General features: G+C 44.9%; 1 protein-coding gene across 3 annotated transcripts in view; it reads left to right on the top strand.

Moving 5' to 3' along the window:
- The first annotated feature begins 1611 nt into the window (after positions 1–1611).
- The window catches only part of Pkig (cAMP-dependent protein kinase inhibitor gamma), a 67240-nt gene continuing 49422 nt past the window's right edge, over positions 1612–19429 (top strand). Inside the window, exons 1-2 of one of the 3 annotated variants that reach the window (XM_038330437.2) lie at positions 1637–1742; positions 3624–3798. The gene's annotated coding sequence lies outside the window, so the exon portion shown is untranslated. Of the gene's footprint in view, positions 1743–1851; positions 1913–3623; positions 3799–19429 lie in introns of those variants that run through there. The other 2 variants (XM_038330435.2, XM_038330438.2) reach the window with 2 other exon arrangements.

Genomic DNA, 19429 nt, shown 5'->3' with positions numbered 1-19429 from the left:
TTTTGAGGCAAGATCTCATTCTAGCCCAGGCAGTGGTGGAACTCTCTGGATCCTAAACTTGTCCTGCACTCTCAGTGACCCTCCTCCCTCTGCCTTCCTGATGCTGGGAGTACAGGTGTGAGCCACCATACCTAGTTTGACTCTCTTAATTCTTTTTACGGATGTACCTATTTTATGGATGTATTGATCAATAGCCTAGCAATGCCCATTCAGTCTCAACTCTTGCTTTTAAAAACAATGGATTTTGTGACAGCCAGTCCTAATCTGATGCCACCATGCTATTGCTTACCAAGAAGAAACCACTCTATCCCAGTCATTAATGAGCCTTCTTTCCGGTTTACAGAGTGGTCTGCTTTGTTGACAATTTATACAGGGACTCCCCTGTGATGGTTAAGGAACCTAACCCAGCACCAGCCACCCCTAATAGCTGTTGACCTTCCTCCTGAAACGCCAGGGAGATCCTAGTGGCCTGCAGCTGTTACCCCTGTGAGAGAAGAAATGGGATTACTGCTGTGTACAATGGGGACCAGAAACAGCTGGATGGAGTGAAGCACTTTGATCACCCAACTGAGATAACTGTGACACCCACCTTTCATCTTCACCGTGATAAACCCTTCCTTCAGCCCCCTTTGGCTCAGCAAGCTTTTTTTTTTTTTTTTTTTTTTTTTTTTTTTTTTTAAGATTTATTTATTGTGTATACAACGTTTCTACTGCCTGTATACCTCCATGCCAGAGAGGGCACCAGATCTCATTACAGATGGATGTGAGCCACCATGTGGTTGCTGGGAATTGAACTCAGGAATTCAGAAGAGCAGTCAGTGCTCTTAACCTCTGAGCCATCTCTCCAACCCTCTGCTAGCTTTTGACTTGACTCTCAGGCTGTTGTCCTGCTGGCAGTAAGAACAAAATTCATTTCATCTGAATTCGGAATAAGTCTGTCTTTGGTTTTTCCTGGTGGGTTGGAATTCCACAATAATTAGGAACATCTTTTGTGCTGAGGGTCCTGTGTATCCGCAGGATCTTTCCAGGAAGTGTAATTGCTCATTACAAATTATTTATTTCCCATGCTGAAGTGCTCACCCCAAACTAATTCAATTCACTACTTCCACCACCAAAAAAGGCTGGGAGGTTGAGGCAGAGTTCAAGTTTTTTTCAGGTACATATTGAGTTGAAGGCTAGCCTGGGATAGGTAAACCGTTGTCTCAAAAAAGAAAAAAGAAAGCAAAATAAGAAAGAAAGAAAAATAGAAACCCCAAACTAATCAACCAAAGGCAAACTCAAAAAAACAAACAAAACAAAACAACAAAAATCAAAACAACAACAAAAATTCAAACCCATTATTATCAACCTAGCAAAGTTGGGCCAAAGGGCACCTCTACTGCACTTTCGAGTGCCAAAGATGAACTGAGACGTGAGTAGCATCCAAGGTACAAACCCTCCCCTAGAGCCTCGCTGTTCCCCACGCCCAGCTTCCGATGGGCCACCTCTCTAGGGAGCTAAGGCCCCCGGCTCAGGACAGCTTTCCTTCCTCCACCCACTCCTCGCTAAGCCTGAGCGCCTCCTACCCTCCCCCTCCCCAGATCGCTGCTGAGTCCCTTCCCGGCCGCCGTAGCGCTAGCGACGCGGGAGTTCGGCAGCCGCGTCGCCTAGGCAACGGCTCGGCGGCGGGCAGCGGGCGCCAGGCGGCCCCGGGGAGGCGCTCGCGCCGGCGGCCCGGGCTCCGCGAGGCGAAGAGGCGGCAGGTAAGCGGCGGCCGAGCGAGCGGGCGGGCGCGGCTCGGAGAGAAGCGGTCCACCAGGCGACCGGCGAGGGACGGGCCGCGAGGACGCGGGGCAAGGACGGAGGGCTGGACTTAGTTCCCTGGGCCCGGGAGCGGGCGCCTGGGACGCCCTCTGACCCCGGCCCGCTTTGGGTGGGTGCGCTTTCGGCTTTTATTCTTACGCATCTCTTGAGGCTCATTGGAAAGTTTTCTTTTTAAATAACATTTTTTAAAGCTTTTTTTCTTTGACGATTTGTCGTCGAGTAACTAGGAACTGAAGAAAACGTATGCGTGTGCCTTCCTTGGGGGGCCGTCGAGATTGGACTTATTCCTGCGTCAGTTTTCTCACCTCTACAATGGGGATAATGTCTTATAAGATGATCACAAAGTGTATTTATATTTAAGATGCGCGCTATGTGGGAGCTTGCCTTGTTGCTACTGCTAGGAGGAACATCAGTTAGGATTTTTTGAGAACCAGGGCCCGGGCTGATCGCCAGCGGTTTAAGAAAAAAAAAAGTGAATGAGACATCTTGTCCTTAGGGAACTCCACTCCAGTCCGTAGACCTATGGACAGGAATTTGGTATCATTTGAGCTGTCGTTTTGCACGTACAGGAAACTGAGCGCAGAGAGAGCAGTTGTGGACCTGCAGAAGTGAGAGAGTGGTGGTCCTAGAGAGATTACACAAGAAGGTTACTTCCAAAGGAGATAGGAAGCCGGCCATTGTGTTGGCCAGGAGTCTAGGCTGGTGACATGCCCGGTGTTAGGAAGGCAGAACCCCGAGGAGACAACCCGACCTGTAGAGAATCTCCCAAGAATTTTAGGCTGGAAGAGAATCTGAAAGGCAGAAATAGTTTCTACTTGATGTTTCAGAGATAGGACTTGGCTCTTCCTGACACATTTTTTTTTTTGGGGGGGGGGTGAAGTTTTAGGAAGTTGGAATTTTATTTATGGGGTCTAAAGGGAGATTGCTTGTTTTATACAGGGTCTTATTTATGGCCTGTAGACTGGCTAGGTGCTGTTATGTCGCAGAGGCTAGCCTTGAACTCCTAGTCCTGTGTCTGTCTCCATCTTCTGAGTTCTAGGATACAAGTGTGAGCTGGCAGGGGACTTTAGTCAGGTGGGTGTGCTCCATCAGGGGTAGATCCCTCACCCTCTTTAATCTCATCACTTATTTTTGTCTGGTTTTCTGAGACAGGGTCTTACAGTGTCATTCTGGCTGTCCCGGTACTCGCTCTGTAGACCAGGCTGGCCTCGAACTCACAGAGATCCCCCTGCCTCTGCTTTCCGAGTGCTGGGACTAAAGGCATGCGCCACCACCGCCCGGCTGTCTCATTGCTCTTATTTTTCACTTTACAGTCGTTTATTTATGGTAATTTAGAAACCAGATATAGAATATTGTCATAGGCCTTTTCGTTATTAAAACTAAGTACTGGAAAAAAAGGGTAGCTTTTCTGACCATAGCCTTTTTATTTTTTTTTTTTTTTTGGTTTTTCGAGACAAGGTTTCTCTGTGGCTTTGGAGCCTGTCCTGGAACTAGCTCTTGTAGACCAGGCTGGTCTCGAACTCACAGAGATCCGCCTGCCTCTGCCTCCCGAGTGCTGGGATTAAAGGCGTGCGCCACCACCGCCCGGCCCATAGCCTTTTTATAGCAAAAGCCCTGAAATGGCTCAGAGTGTCGCACATTACAAGATGGGGAGTTTGAGGCTCCTCTTTGTAGTGCTGGAGGTTGGAGAGACCCTGGCCCGTATTAAGCAGGTGCTTTGCCTCTCAACTACATCCTTGGCCTTCTCTCAAGAAGTTCCATTATCCAGTCACAGGAACTCCAACCTAATGGCCTTGTCTACTGTTGGCTCCCTCCCGAAGGTCCCACGTCTTGACACTGGTTTCCATTCTCTTCGGCTGCCACCTCCCAGTGGAAGTGAAATTTCAACACTTGAGCCCTTGGGCCATAGATGGAAACCACAGCAAGTATGAGGTGCCAGGCACTGTGCATACTGTAACGAGAAAGCTGGTTCCCGTCATGGCCATCAGAGCTTAGGTAGGAAATTGGCCTCTGACAGGTGGCTGTGTGATGGGCGCTGGTAATGGAGTACTTCTGGTCAGGTGAACACAATCTCGTTTGGAGGTTTGGGGAGGGAGTAGTGTGAGTTAGCTCTGTCTGGAAAGATGGTGAGAAGGTAGAGGGACAGAATTTCAGACACATTCGAAAGCAGTGTCACAGAGCCCAGCATGATGGCACCTGCCTGTCTTCCCAGCCTTTAGGAGGTGGAGGCAGGAGGGTCAAGAGTTTAAGCTCTGGCTACAGACAAGTTCAAGGCTAGGCTGGACTGAGTGAAACCTTATTTCAATACACATATACACACAAGTTCATTTCTCTATTTATTTTGAGACAGACTCGCTAAGTAGTCTCTCCCTGTTTGGCCTGGAACTTGCTTTGTAGGCCAGGCTGGCCTACAACCCACAGAGATTCATCTGTGTCTTCCTCTGGAGTACTAGAATTAAAAGTGTGCCACCGCACCTGGCATTAATAGTTTATTTATGGTGGTGAAATCAGTTGACTACAACTGGCAGTGGAACATCAGTACTGACCAGTTGTGGCTCACACCTACACTCCCAGCACTCAGGAGGCTGAAGCAGGAGGATCAGGAATTTAAAGCTAGCCTGGGCTGCCTAGACAGGCCTTGTTTCAACACCCCCCACAAACAAAACAAAACAATGATACTGAAAAATAATGAGAGAGATTTAAAAAGGGCCCAGATCTGAGGGTTGCTGCTTTGCACACTCCGGGAAGAGCCATTCACTTAAGTGACACCCAGAAGTGGCTCTGGAAGAGGAAACAAAGGGAGTGTGTGATAATGAAGGCCCAGGGCAGAGGTCAGCATTCTAAGATGCCACCGAGATGGCAAGTAGGGGAAGTTAAAGCAAGAAGGTGCCATCTGAATAAATAAGTTCCAGGGGTCACTAGGGACCCGACTGGGCAGATGTGTTGAAATGGTGGGGGCGGAATCTATAATGCCCCAGCTTCCAAGGGTTTGGTGTTATGTATCAGTGGGGCGAGGTAAGAGCGGGATGTGGGAAGACCGAGCGTAGGCAGCTCCGAGAAGGAGGGAGGGAGAAGGCTGGAGAGCGATTGAGGAGTAAGGGAGGGTTTTTGATTTTTTTTTTTTTTCAAGCACAGGAGAGAGTTTAAATGCAGTTGGCCTAGAGCTGGTGGGAGGGAAAGGCTGAGAAGACAGGGGAGTGGAAGGGGAAACTGGTAGCACAGCTTTCTCTGGAAGGCAGGAGTGGACGGCTTAGGGAGAGAGGTTGTTGCCGAAAGAAGTGCACCAGTGGAGGGCAACAAACAGACAAAAGGCAGCAGTGTGGAGAGCAAGCCAAGCTCATTGTTGGCAGATAGCAGGCCTCTTTGTACTAGTATACATGAAGCACTTCTTATGCACTAATCTCAGTATAATCAGCTCTTTTGGTGGAGTGGGTTGCTGGGGATTGAACTGAGGGCTTTGAGGGTTCTAGGTAAGCACTCTACAGTCCCTTAATAAAATTGTCTTCATAAAAACGTTGTGAGTCAGGCCCTGCCTTTTATGATCTCTAGTTTATGGATGAAAACTATGGTAAAATGCTTACCCGAAAGCACATTATATTTGGGTCCTGTGTTTTAGTTTGCTGAGCTTGTGTGTGTGTGCCTGTGTGTGCAGGTGTGGGTTCTGCTCTTTATCACTCCATCTTTCACTGAACCTAGAGTTAGGTTGGTAATTAGCTGGCCTCAGGGATTCCCTTTCCTCTATCCACCATAGTTCTGGGATTACAGGCATACAGTCACACTTTGTGTGTGTGTGTGTGTGTGTGTGTGTGTGTGTAACCAGAGTGTTTGTGCACCACGTGCGTGCAGAAGCCCTCAGAATTGGTGTTGCGAACCACCATGTGGGTGCTGTGAATCAAACCTGGGTCCTCAGTAATAGGTAATTGTAGCAACTGCCCTTAACCCGGAGCCATCTCTCGGCCCCACCCCATCTTTTTATGTAGGTGCTGGAGATTGAAACCCAGATCCTCATGCTTGTGTAGCAAGTACTCTTCCTGAGCATCTCTCTAGCCCAGAGCTTTTACTCTTAGTCACTACCTGGATGGTGGAATTTATACCTTCCATAGTATGTGCTGAGAAAATTCAAGAGATTAATTTCAAAATACGTAGATATATAATACAGTTAACTGAGCCAAACAGCGACGAGAGAGAAAGGACCACACCTTCTTCTTTCTCCCTTCTTTTTTTTTATGCCAGGGATTGAACCCAGGACCTTGAGCATATTAACCACCTGCTCAGCCACTGAGCCACACCTTCATCTCCCTAAAGCAATAGCTTTATAATAGCAGTAATCATCAGAATTGTAATTGTAATGGCAGTAGCCACATGAAAGGCACATACTAAGCAATATACTTAGACATGCTGTGCCTAACCACATAGGATAAGAGCTGGCTGAGCGGTGGGAGGGCAAGACAAGAACGGATGACAGGGTGACAGGAAGGTGGTTTTCCCAGGGAACATTAAGGGTGCTGGTGCCACAAAGTGGGCAGGCGAAAGCCGGTCCCAGGAGTAAGACATCACCAGAGAGTCTGCAGAGATGTTGGCCATGGTGATTTATGGTGCTGAAAGACTGGACACAGACTTTGCTTGATGGGCACTTTAGTCATGAGAAGGGAACAAGATGGCTGTTACATACACTTCAAAAATAACTGCATCCTGTGATTATGTGTAAGAGGCAGTTTTATGCTCCTAATGTTTTTGAGAAAAAAATATTTTTTGAGAGAAATATGTATGTAGGAAAAGTTTCTGGAAATATTAGTTTTTTTGTTTGTTTATTTGTTTTGTGTCTGAGGCAGGGTCTTACTATGTCATCTGGCTAGCCTTGGACTTGCTATATAGACCAGGCTGGCTTTTGTCATGACGTTCTGCCTGCCTCTGCCTCTGTCTCATTTTGTTTTTCAAGACAGGGTCTCAGCTGGGCGGTGGAGGAGCACACCTTTAATCCCAGCACTTGAAAGGCAGAGGCAGGTGGATCTCTGTGAGTTTGAGGCCAGCCTGGTCTACGAAGCCAGTTCCAGGACAGCTAGTACTGTTACAAAGAGAAACCCTGTCTCAAAAAACCAACCAACCAACCAACCAACCAACCGACAAATAAATATAAAAAATATTTTTAAGAAAGTAAATAAATGAATTATAATTAAATTTTTTTAGAATTTATTTATTATATATAAATTCTGTCTGCATGTTTGCCTGAATGCCAGAAGAGGGCACCACATCTCATTACAAATGGTTGTGGGCCACCATGTGGTTGCTGAGAAATGAACTCATGACCTCTGGAAGAGCAGCAAATGCTCTTAACCTCTGAGCTATCTATCCAGTCCTAAAAAATATTTTTAAGGTTTATTTGTGGTAAAGGATACATAAAATCTATCATTTTCTAATAACCATTTTAAAATATAGGTTAATAATATTAAATATATTTGTATTGTTGTTCAACCAGTCTTGCAAAAGTCAAGGGTTACATTTAGTTTTTGAAAATTTCATGTACATGCCCTGGGGGTGGTGATGGTGTATGCCTTTAATCCCAGCACTTGGGAGGCAGAGATAGGCAGATCCCTGAGTTCGAGGCCAGCCTGTTCTACAAAATGAGTTCCAGGACAGGCTCCAAAGCTACACAGAGAAATCCTATCTCAAAAAACAAAACAAAATAAAAGCCGGGCGGCGGTGGCGCACGCCTTTAATCCCAGCACTCGGGAGGCAGAGGCAGGCGGATCTCTGTGAGTTCGAGACCAGCCTGGTCTACAAGAGCTAGTTCCAGGACAGGCTCCAAAGCTACAGAGAAACGCTGTCTCGAAAAAAAAACCAAAAAAAAAAAAAAAATTTTGTGTATATAGCTGGGCAGTGGTGATACATGCCTTTAATCCTGGTACTTGGGGAGGCAGAGGTAGGAGGATCTCATTAAGTTTGAGACTAGCCTGGTCTGCATAGTGAATTCCAGGACAGCCAGAGCTGCACAGTGAGACCCTATGTCCAAAAAACAAAATAAAACAAAAGCATAAATACAATAACAAGTCCATAAATTTTGTTTTTCTTTCCTTGAGACAGAGTTTCTCTGTGTAAGAGTTATCTTGTAGACCAGGCTGGCCTCTGTAGGAGGAGGCCTCTCCTTAGTTCCTGGCTGCTCAGCCCCAAAATAACCACACAGAAACTGTGTTAATTAAATCAATGCTTGACCCATTAACTCTATCTTCTTATTGGCTAACTCTTACATTAATTTAACCCATTTCTATTAATCTCTATATTGCTGCATGGCAGTGGTTTACTGGCAAAGATTTGACATATTTGTCTCTGGCGGCTCCATGGTGTCTCTCTCTCTCTCTCTGCTTTCTCCCTCCCAGTTTAGTTCCCCCCCAGCTCTGTTCCCCTATAGCTCTTCTATAGGCCCAAAGCAGTTCCTTTATTAACCAATGAAAGCAACACATAGACAGAAGGACCTTACACCAGGCCTCAAACTCAGAGAGCTGCCTGCCTCTGCCTCCCAAGTGCTCGGATTAAAAGTGTGGGCCATTACCATAAATCTTTAAAAAATAATAAGAAAAGAAAAAAGAATTTCCAGGTTCTGGATGCCCTCAACCTATCACCTCCTCTTCTAAAACCCTGAGATCTGCTTCAGAGTATTCTGGAGGGAGCCAGTTGCCATGCTGGCATTTGTAAATAACTCAACACTTGGACTTTCTGAAAGATGCAGGTTCATACTCTAGTTTTGTCCTCAAAGCAGCTCTGTGAATATTGAGATTAAGGCCTCCAAGCCTCTCAGGATTCAGAAGGATCGCTATAGCAGGCGAAAACCTGATGAATGAAGTCTGAGGGTAAATGAAATAAATTAGCTCACATAAGTATTTTTTATCATGTTCCATTTATTCTTTCTATGCTCTCTCTAATGCTCTCTTGATGTTCCCCTTTCAATGTTCCCTCTTTTTCTTCCTTCCTTTTTTAAAATTGATTTTTATTGAGCTCTACATTTTTTTCTGCTCCCCTCCCTGCCTCTCCCCTCCCCTTCAACCCTCTTCCAAGGTCCCCGTGCTCCCAATTTACTCAAGAGATCTTGTCTTTTTCTATTTCCCATGTAGATTAGATCTATGTATGTCTCTCTTAGGGTCCTTATAGTTGTCTAGGTTCTCTGGGTTTGTGATTTGTGGGCTGATTTTCTTTGCTTTATGTTTAAAAACCACTTATGAGTGATTACATGTGATAATTGTCTTTCTGGGTCTTGAGTTACCTCACTCAAAATGATGTTTTCTAGTTCCATCCATTTGCCTGCAAAATTCAAGATGTTATTTTTTTTCTGCTGTGTAGTACTTCATTGTGTAAATGTACCTCATTTTCCTTATCAATGTTCCCTTTTGATGTTTGTCTTTTGATGTTCCTCACTTTTCTCCCTATCCCACAGGGTTTCCAGTTTACATACCCATACAGACATAGTTAGCAATTCCATGGGTGATAACAGTGGTACCAAGCATGCATTTCTTATGGCTCAGGGATGGATAAAAGACTGACAAGGTAGGTGCCTTATGTCTCAGAAGGGGCGTGGCTGTGAAGCTCCCCAGAAGACACTAGGAGGATTAGGATGGAGCTTGCTCCCGCCCCTACCCCTCTGAGCTAAGTAAGTGTCCTGGTGTTGTGTCTGCTGGCACTCAGGTGAGAAGGAATTTCTTTCTCTGGGGCTGGTTTAGCAACCCAAGCTTTTGTCCTGTATATTTTAGCGGTAAAAATACAGTTAACTTCCTAGACTAAGACCTTGTGTCAAATGAAAGGTGAAGGTAAGTGCAGAATATTGATAGCTTGTTAGGATAGAGCAAAGGCCGGTAGATTATACCTTCCTGAGGCTGCTGCTAGGGAATTCAGGGCTGCCTAGACCTGATTATCAGTAAGAGCAGACATACCGTCTCTCCTGTTTAGTGCCTCCTACTCAGGGCTCGTTTCTTTCTTCTTCCTCTTCCTCTTGCTCTTCCTCTTCCTCTTCCTCCTCTTCTTCTTCTTTTATCCTTTGGTTTTTCGAGACAAGGTTTCTCTGTGTAGCTTTGGAACCTGTCCTGGAACTCACTCTGTAGACTAGGCTGGCCTGAACTCACAGAGATCCGTCTGCCTCTGCCTCCAGAGTGGTGGGATTAAAGGTGTGCCCCACCATGCCTGGCTAGGGGCTTCTTTCTTGCCAATAAGTCCTGTCAATAAGGATAATTGTGGAGGACTTGGCTTTATGTAGATTTGACTACGAGAACAAAGGTTTGTCTGAGTGAATGCTTTCACACCAGGGTCCCACGATGTGGAAAAGGTCATCCAGTTGCCCATACAAGAAGTTATCTCAGTGAATGATTTATACACTGCTGGGATGTTTCAGGATGAATCCATTATGGAAGGGAGAAGAGCCATGGCTTTGCAAGATTTCTACAGAATTGACAGTGACTATCCAAAAGATAGAAATATTTTGAAGGTAGTTTGACAACATGAAAATTTAGCAAATTTAGCAAAAATAACAATAGTAGGTTTCCCTCTAGAGCCTATGATGTCTCCATCTGTGGTCTTTTGACCAGGTTTATAGTATCAGACATGAACTCCCTCCTGTGGATCAGGCCTCAAATCCCAGCAGAAAGTGGTCGGTGACATCCGTAACAGTCATACCACTATTGTGCTGGGGTTGGTGTTGTAGTATGCAGGGTCTGGTGCTGGGTGAAATCATTACTGTCTTTTCTTCTCTGGCAGTCCGAATAACACAGTCTGGCACTAGAAATCCAGAAAGACGAAGAATAGGAAGTGCTCTTAACTGAACATCTCTAGACCCCCTAAAATTAAATCTTAAAAAAAAATGTCAGCTGAGGAAATGGCTCAGTGGGTAGAGTGCCTGCCTGGTAAGATTGAGGACCTTAGTTCAATCCTAACACCCTTGTAAAGTTAAGTCTGGCCACATATATCTATAATCTCAGCTCTAAGGAGATGGAGACAGGAGAATCCTTGGGCTTGCTGGCCAGCCAGGCAAGCTGAATTGGCATGCTCTGGGTTCAGTGAAAGATCCTGTCTTACACACACACACACACACACACACACACGACTTCTGCATGTGTGAGCACCTATGTATGTACACACACACATTTTCTCTAATCTCTGTTTTGATACAAAGTTACCACAGAAGACTCCTACCCTCCCAACCCCTCCCAAGAAGCAACCATAATACCATAAAAGAGAATGTGGCTTTCCAGACCTGATTTGCGATTTGCTTTTGTGGTTAACAACCTTTGGTCTGTGAGCCACCTACTAAATTTAAATAATGCTTAATATGTCAAAAACTTGGACTGTCCTGGAGAGTTCTGCATAATGGAAGTTCCTTCTTTTTCTGATTCTTGTGGCGCTTTGAACTTTTTATAACATTTCTCATGACTAGTCCCTTCCATAATTACTTTTGCAGTGTGTGTCTATGTCATTAAATCCTTAGCTTGGTGAGGACAGGAGTCCCTCACTGGACCTTTACCCAGCCTTACACATAATTGGGGTTTGTCTGTGTTCTTGGAACTAGTGAATGAATCAATGCCTCTTTCTTTTACTGCAGAGCCCTCTTCAGTAATACTGTCTTAGGAATTCACTGTTAGTGGAGCTTGTCAGCTTGCCTCTTGAGTGGCTCTGATTACGTGTTGGGGGAAAACCCATAAATGTTTAAAAGGTAATTTCAAACCTAAATAAAAGAAGAGAAAATAGTATAAAGTAATCTCTATTACCCACCATAGTAATTACAGTACTTTAGGATGAGTTATATTTTGAGATGAAGGTGAAGAGAACACAGGGGCTTTAGGGTGCCCATTTTGATTTTCTGGGGAGAGATGAAGGGCATGTAAGATAGGCAGGGTAGATAAAGAGGAGCTGGTGGCCCACAGACAGACCAGCTTGCCTTTAGTGAACTGGTATTGTGAGCACTACTTGAGTTGACATACGGAAGTGCAAAGTGTTTAGGTGGCAGCTTCACTCCGGCCCCTGGCATCCATATATTCAAAGAGTCTAGAATGTTCAGGTGCAAGCTCCACCCCAAGCCCCCTCCCCTGGAGTTGCCTTAGTCCAGACTCTGCCCCTGAAAAAGTCCACAAAATGATGACCCCTCCCCAAAGCTTCTCAAGACCACTCCCACTGGGTATTTAAACTGCCCCCCCAGAGAACAAACACATGGTTTTCCAGTCTTCCTTTCCTGTCTCCTCTCTGGGGGGCTGGAAAGCCATCCTGGAGGGTTTGTATCCATTAAACCTGGACCTTTTCTAATTTGGTTTGATTTGGTCTGATTTGGATTATTGCGTTGGTGGAGGAACTTTTCACAAAAAACAATGCCCACTGCTTGGTGAGTGTGACTGAGGTGCCACTGCTGCTGTTGGTGTCATGATCGTCACTGCGTGGCAGGAGAAAGGCAAGTGTGGCAGCTGAGACGCTCAGCTAGTGACCTTGGGTGCCACCCTTTCCAGGCTATAGTGTTCTTCATATGAGAATGGGGCTAAGAGTATCTAAGCCATCTAACCCGTTAAAGCATCTCAAGTAATACAAGTAAATGTATTCTAAATTTACTTTAAGGCTATTTTTCTAGAGTATTCTAACCAGAGGGACTCATATCCCTGGAATGTTTAGGGGTAATAAACTAGTGCCTTATATGGTTTCTCATTCTGAGATTTCATGAGCCTCACCTCCAGATCCACTTGTCAGCCCAGCAAATAAATCTTAAAACACAGTACGTGTTTTTCCATTGGCAAAAAAGGCGTGTTTTATTGTTTGCCTGTTTGTGAGCTCTGTAGACCAGACTGGTCTCAGTGTGTGGAGTCTTCCTGCCTCAGCTTCTTGGATGCTGGAATTACAGACGTGTACTTCCATGCCAGGTTAAAACGTTTGTTTGTTTTCATTATTTTCTAACACAGAGACTTACTGTGTAGCCCGGGTTAACCTCCAGCTTAGAAATCTGCATATCGCTGAGCGCTAAGATGGAAGGCATGCGCCACCCAAGCCCTGCTAAACTGTTTATTTCTAAAGAATGAAAACAGCTTCGTTTCATAGTTCCATATATGTGCTGGATTTGAAACTCTCATCAACCAAGCTGATAAAGGACTAAAAATCACTTTCTAAGGAGCCCTTGGCCAAGGGGCAGTGTGGTGTCTGTGGAGGATGAACAGTGGCCGGTTTGCTCAGCTTCCTCACAGCCGTTTGTCAGTTCCTAACTAAAGATAGTGCCACAATCCACAGATTACTGTGCTGCTTTCCCTAAAGCCAGGATTTCTGGAGAAAAATTACTTTTATTTTTTTTTAAATGAAAATTGAGTTTTAAACTGACTGCCCTCTCCTCAGTACTACAAAGAATTCTGATTATTCAGAACATTTTTCCAAAACATGCGCAGACTTTTCTGTCCAGATAAGAATTTGATTCTGTGGGAGAGAAATGGACCATCCCTGGTGGTTCTAGAAACGCCTGCAGTATTTGTTTGGACAGGACAGTCAGCTGTCATATCCCCTGGGCCACAGAAACCAAACCCAGGCCAGAAAGCCAGTGCACTAGACCCAAATTCTTAGGAAGTCTTCAATTTTAAATATTTCCTTTAAAAAACAAAAAACAAAAAAACCAACTAGTTACCATTTAGACTTGAATTTTTAAGTATTGGGTTGTTGTTTTGATGGCATAGGTTAGCCTTCTTAGCATTTGTTTTTGATAGCATAGGTTAGCCTTCTTAGCAGTTGTGATTTATGCCATCTTGTAATTTACAAACTTCAAGGAGATTAAGCCCCAGCTTTATACTCTCCAAATAAACAAACTAAGAGCAGTGCCCTAAAGCCACCATTAACCTCACTAGCCTGTTGAACTCATCATCCCCTCCCCCTACTCCATTCCACCCCAACCCCAGACTTCTTTTTCCTGTTTTCAGTGTATTTGGTTGATACTTTTCTCTTGTCTTGTCTTCTCTTCCCCTCCCCTCCCCCCCCCCCCCCCCCCCCCCTCCCCCCTCTCTCTTTTTTGGTTTTTCGAGACAGGGTTTCTTTGTAGATTTGGAGCCTGTCCTGGAACTAGCTCTGTAGACCAGGCTGGCCTCGAAGTCACAGAGATCTGCCTGCCTCTGCCTCACGAGTGCTCGGATTAAAGGTGTGCGCTACCACTGCCCGGCTGATACTTCTTTTCAAGGGATCTGGCACAAATCCTGTCTGATTATCTTCTAGCCAGCATCTTACTAAAAGGAGCATTGCTTCTAGTTCAGTTTTCTTCCCAGTGGATTGGCTAGTTTGCTTTTGACCATTGGATCTTCCGACATAGCCTGCACTGGCCTTGACTGGTGATCTCATCCTTTCCTTTCCCTCTAGTATTGGCGTTATAGGTGTGTACCAGTATGCCCAGTGCGAGTTTACATAGGTGTGTGTGTCTGTGCGCATGTGCATGCAGCCACAAGTGTGTGGAAGTTGAAGGACAGTCTTGATCAAGGATACTGGTCCTTGTCTTTCATCTTGTTTAAGCGGGGTCTCTGTCATCTGTTGCTGTATATGCAAGTCTAGGTGGCCTGTGAACCTTTGGGGATTCTCCTGTCTTTGCCTCCAATCTCTGTGTAGGGACCTTGAGATTCTAAATGGATTCTGGAGATTCAAACTCAGGTCATGTATAGTTAGCTAGCTCTTTACCCACTGAGCCATCTTTGGCCCCTGGCTTGATTTTCATTATTTTGAGAGTGCTAGTCTTTCTTCTGAATTATTGTCTCTTTCAATAGAATCTAAATGGATTCTTTGATCTTACTTGTTAGTCCTTGAAAAGTGAAATTGTTACTAGGTTCTTTTATTTTTTAAGGTTGGCTCTAGGCAGCCCAGGCTGACTTTGAACTCTCCTAGTATCCGAGGATAACACTGAATAGTGTCCATAGTTTGGACAGGGCCCTGGTGGTGGGTGAGGCATAGAGCAGTTCTTTGCCCAATAGTCAGCATTACCACACGTGAAGCAAAATCCAGGTGGAGTTGCTGGAATTGCTTTCCGTCTTTGGAGACAGCCTCAGCTGCTCCTACCAGAGTCTGTATTTCTGCCTATCAGAAGAAGACTTTGTTTTGTTTTGTTTTTCGACATAGTGTAGCTTTGGAGCCTATCCTGGAACTCACTCTGTAGACCAGACTGGCCTCAAACAGAGATCCACTTGCCTCTGCCTCCTGAGTACTGGGATTAAAGGTGTGTGCCACCGGCCTGACAAGATTAGGGTTTTACATTTTATCCCTGTTAAATTTGAGCCTTAAAATTTTGAATAGAAGGGTTTTTTTTAGTATTAAAATGAAACTATAAACCATATATCTAGCCCACAGAGGGACTGATAACCTTATTTTTCTGATCTTTTTACAGTCTGCTTTTACAGAATATCACAAGTTTTTTTTTAATATTACTCAGTTTATAGAAATAGCTGAAGCTTAGCAAAGTTAGCAAAGACAGAGGCTAGACATAAATCTTCAAGTCAGTTTTTCTTAGCTTGAATGGACTTGAGGAATTTATAAACCTTAATCATAAAACATCCATTGCTTAAGTGATTAGACATATATCTCTAGGTCAGTTCTTTGTTATCTTGTACAGAACTTTACAACTTTTTTAAAAAAATATATTATTTATTTAGTCTGCTTGTATGCCTGCAGGCCAGAAGAGGGTTCCAGACCTCATTACAAATGGTTGTGAGCCACCATGTGGTTGCTGGGAATTGAACTCAGGACCTTTGGAAGAGCAGGCAATGCTCTTAACTACTGAGCCATTTCTCCAGCCCAGACCTTTACAACTTGAGGGATTTATGAACCTTATTCATTAATCATTTGTTGGTTTGTCCTATTTTTCATAGATAAGAATTGCATCCCAGTTACATGTGTAGTAGTATACTGTAGCACATCTATTTTTTTAAACAAGAATCCAAGTTACATACAGGCCTGTTGTAGATTACCTATGTATAGATTGTTTTAAACTATCAATTTTTTTTTTTACAAATTTTAAGATAACTTTTTGTTAATAGATTTTACAGATTTTTAAAGCACACCCAATGAACTTTCAAATGCTGAACTACAGAAAGTTTATACAATGGTCTTACAAATGCTGAGGTAAAAGAAAGTTTATACTTTAGTAAAAGGTTTAGAGATGGAAGAGAGGGGAGTCTTTAGAGAGTCAAACAGAACCGAGAAGAGGTGCATGAGACAGCAGAAATCTCTTTGGGAACAGTGCACGTTTTAGTTGTTTTAAAGCACATAGTGTCATGGGGGTGGGGGTGTCCTGTTTTGTTCTCTCCATTACAGAGTCAGGTGGCCCACCTGACCAAGGACAGATTTTTGAGGAAACTTTTAAATAAGCTTGCTTAGATCTGGAGTGGGAGGGCCATAACTGAACTCCACAGCCAGATTTTTTTTTAATGAAATAGAATAGCATGTAACAATTTTTAATACTATCCATACCCAAGAGACATTTAAATCCTTGTAAGACTGAATTTAGTGATGAGAGGGAGCAACTTGAGTATGTAGAGTAAAGAGAGCTCAGAGACAAGCAGGGAGTAGAGAGGACTTAGAAGAGGTTTGGGGGTCATTTTCTTCTGCAGTGGCAGTAGTTTATAATCTTTGAGAATTTAGAAAGGAAGGGTGCCATTTCTGCCCATTGAGCTGTACTGAGGCCACGCCTTTTGCAGAAATACAGTGAGGCTTTAATAAAATTCCTGTGTCCAAAGAGGAGAGAGGTCAGAGAAGACAGGTGAGGAGTTGATGGAGCATTTCTGAATGAGCTCGCTCGTAGTTAGAGCAAGCAGGAAGGAAGACATCCTTTAGAAGCAGAGCAAAGAGGAGGTAGAAGAGGCTTAGGGGAAAGGGTCACAAAGAAGAAGTCTACCAGGATTACAGTACAGGGACGTATGGTAAGTGCCTCTAGCAGAGAGATGCCCCGAACCACAGTGGATAAGTGTGCGGCAGACTCTAGTGAGCCAACAAGAGACATTGCCTTTCCAAGTGATGGGTGCCCAGCAGAGAATAGCAGGCTCCAGGAGCCAGGTGGACCAAGAAGATGCTTAGAGAGTAGGCTAGGCGAGACGAGCGGCTAGAGGGGTGGGGAAGGAGTAGCTGAAGAGGAGGCAGACTCTAGAATGTGGAGTCAGATATGATATGGTCGGTGACAGAAACCAGCAGAAACAAATGATCTACACCTCAGGAGAGTCAAATCCCAGGTTTCAGCACCAGATGTATTCTAAGGGGCAGTAAAAAAAACTGCCGACATGACTGGTCCATGGTATGGTTTAGGGAAGGTTTTTATTGTAGATGAGAGAGAACAGCTAGAGGCATTTGGAAGGGTCCAGAACAGAGAAAAAGAGACAGATTGGGCATAGCAAGGACTATCTGTGAGAGAAGGGCGGGTAGCAAGAGAGGAGATAGTGAGAATAGGAAGAGGGAGAGAGAGAGAGAGAGAGAGAGAGAGAGAGAGAGAGAGAGAGAGAGAGAGAGAGAGAGAGAGAGAGAGAGAAAAGAGAGCGAGCGCGAGCGAGCAAGAGCGCTAGCAAGCAGGGAGGGAGAGGAGGAACCTTGTTGTTACAAAGAGGACAGATGGGAGGAGGGAAGCTTGGGGAGGCTAATGTGGACTTTGAAATGTATAACAAGTACTTATGAGTAGGGACTGAGGGAGCCTGGAGGGTGGAGTAGACTTTGATATACAACCACAGGTATATGTGAATGGAGCCATGTGTCCCTTCTTTCAGAGGTAAGGAGAATGACTTCTTATGGGAAACGCTGGCTTTTATCTGACCACAGAAATCTTCCTGTAGTCCAGTTTGAGCTCTTTTAAGACATAGCAGCAGCTTGAGGCCTTGAGACCAAGCACTTTTCATTACCCGTGGATCCAGCTCCTCTTTAGGGCCTCCAAAACCCTGGGGATCCAGCTCCTGCTTTCCTCTCCTGCTGCAGCCCTTCCTCTGCTCCTTCAGTTCTAGAAAGCTGGAGCATCTTCCTCTTGAAACCACGCTGGCTCCCGTAAGTGCACTTTCCCTTCTCTCTGTCTGGGAATCTTTCCTGGCATCTAAGAAGATGCCAGGAAAATGCTGATCTCTCTTTTTTCATTAGTCTAAAATGCTACTTCCTCTAGATGAGACCACACCTGACTACTCAGGACAGCTGGCTCTCCTGCTTCCTTTAGTCATTGGCCCATTACTCTGTTTAATTTCTTTTGTAGAATTTGGTATTGTCTAAAATTGGCAGGTGTAAGCAAGCAAATGCCATGAGCAAAGTCACTGGGATGAATTCTTGTGTAGGCTGGGTCCAAGTCGCAACCTGGAGCCTTCCATATGCATGCATTTCTTTTCTTTCTGAACTGCTGAAGACTGAACTCGGAACCTTGAGCATGCTAGACAAATGCTCTACTGCTGAGCTACACTGCTGTTGCTGTATGTGTTTCCTGTGGAGACCATTTCAGGAGAAAGACTCTGATCCTGTCAACTTCAAAATACTGCCTGCTGACAATGTCAGCTGATCTCCCTGTAAGGAACCCAGGCAGAATGGGGGGGCTTACTGAAAAGGGTTCTGAGGTGAGCCCTTTACATGGCTGTCATCCCAGCACTTTGGGAGTGCTTTGGGCTGTGGCAGGATTGCCGTGAGGTGGCCCAGCAGTTAAGGGTGCTTGTCACATAAACCTGACCACCTGAATTCAATACCCTACATTAAGATGGGAGATGAGAGGTGGGCCGTAGTGGTGCACGCCTTTAGTCCCAGCACTCGGGAGGCAGAGACAGGCTCATCTCTGTGAGTTTGAGGCCAGCCTAGTCTACAGAGTGAGTGACAGGACAAGCTACAAAAGCTACACAGAGAAACCCTGTCTCCAAAAAAAAAAAAAAAAAGGAAACTGTCTTCACAAAATTGCCATCCAAAATGCACACTGTGTCACATGTCTCCCCCAGTAATAATCAGTGAAAACAAAATGAGGAGTCTATGGCCGTAGGGTTGCTCGAGTCCAGGAGTTCCAGGCTGTTGGGTTTCATGCTGAGGTCCTGTCTCATGGCTGAGGATATAGCTCAGTGGTAGAATGCTTGTCTAGCATCCAGAAGGACCTGGGCTCCATCAGCAGCAGGAGGGAGCAAGCTCTTCAGAGAGCAGATGCAACAGCCTGGATCCCAGTACTGCGGCTGGGAGGAGGTAGGCTGTGGGGGCACAGAGCAGTGGGAGCACTGAGGGGCTCTGTTGCTCCAGTGGAAACAGTTGCTTGCTCTTGCGACTTCTCTGAGAAGGATCAGTCTCAGGAAGGCCTGGCTGACTCTGATTAACTGAACTATTCCCTTTTTAGAGCCGGTGACCGAGTCTCTGTTTTGGATGTACTTATATAATGTATACCACCTGTTATCTGTGTATTTTTAGCAATGGGGTTCGGGTAATCCTAATCCTGTCTGGAAAAGAGCAACTGTTTACCAGAAGCGCTTTCTCTTGGCTTTGACTCACGCTGACTCACCCTCTTTCCTTCCCACTGCCTCATAATCATCTTGCCTGGGAGGGAATTTTTAGGGAATTCAGTTAGCTTTTTTTTTTTTTAAATTTATTTAACTTTACAAAGTTGAAAGCCATCATTGACTTCATCTCAGGAAAGGCTAAAGCTTATGCCAGTGAGATTGTTACCATGTAGCCA

Source organism: Arvicola amphibius, chromosome 5 (genome assembly GCF_903992535.2).
Source record: "Arvicola amphibius chromosome 5, mArvAmp1.2, whole genome shotgun sequence".
In the NCBI taxonomy this organism is placed as follows: Eukaryota; Metazoa; Chordata; class Mammalia; order Rodentia; family Cricetidae; genus Arvicola; species Arvicola amphibius.
The sequence above is the reverse complement of the archived record's forward strand: the minus strand, read 5'-3'. Positions and strand labels throughout refer to the sequence as shown.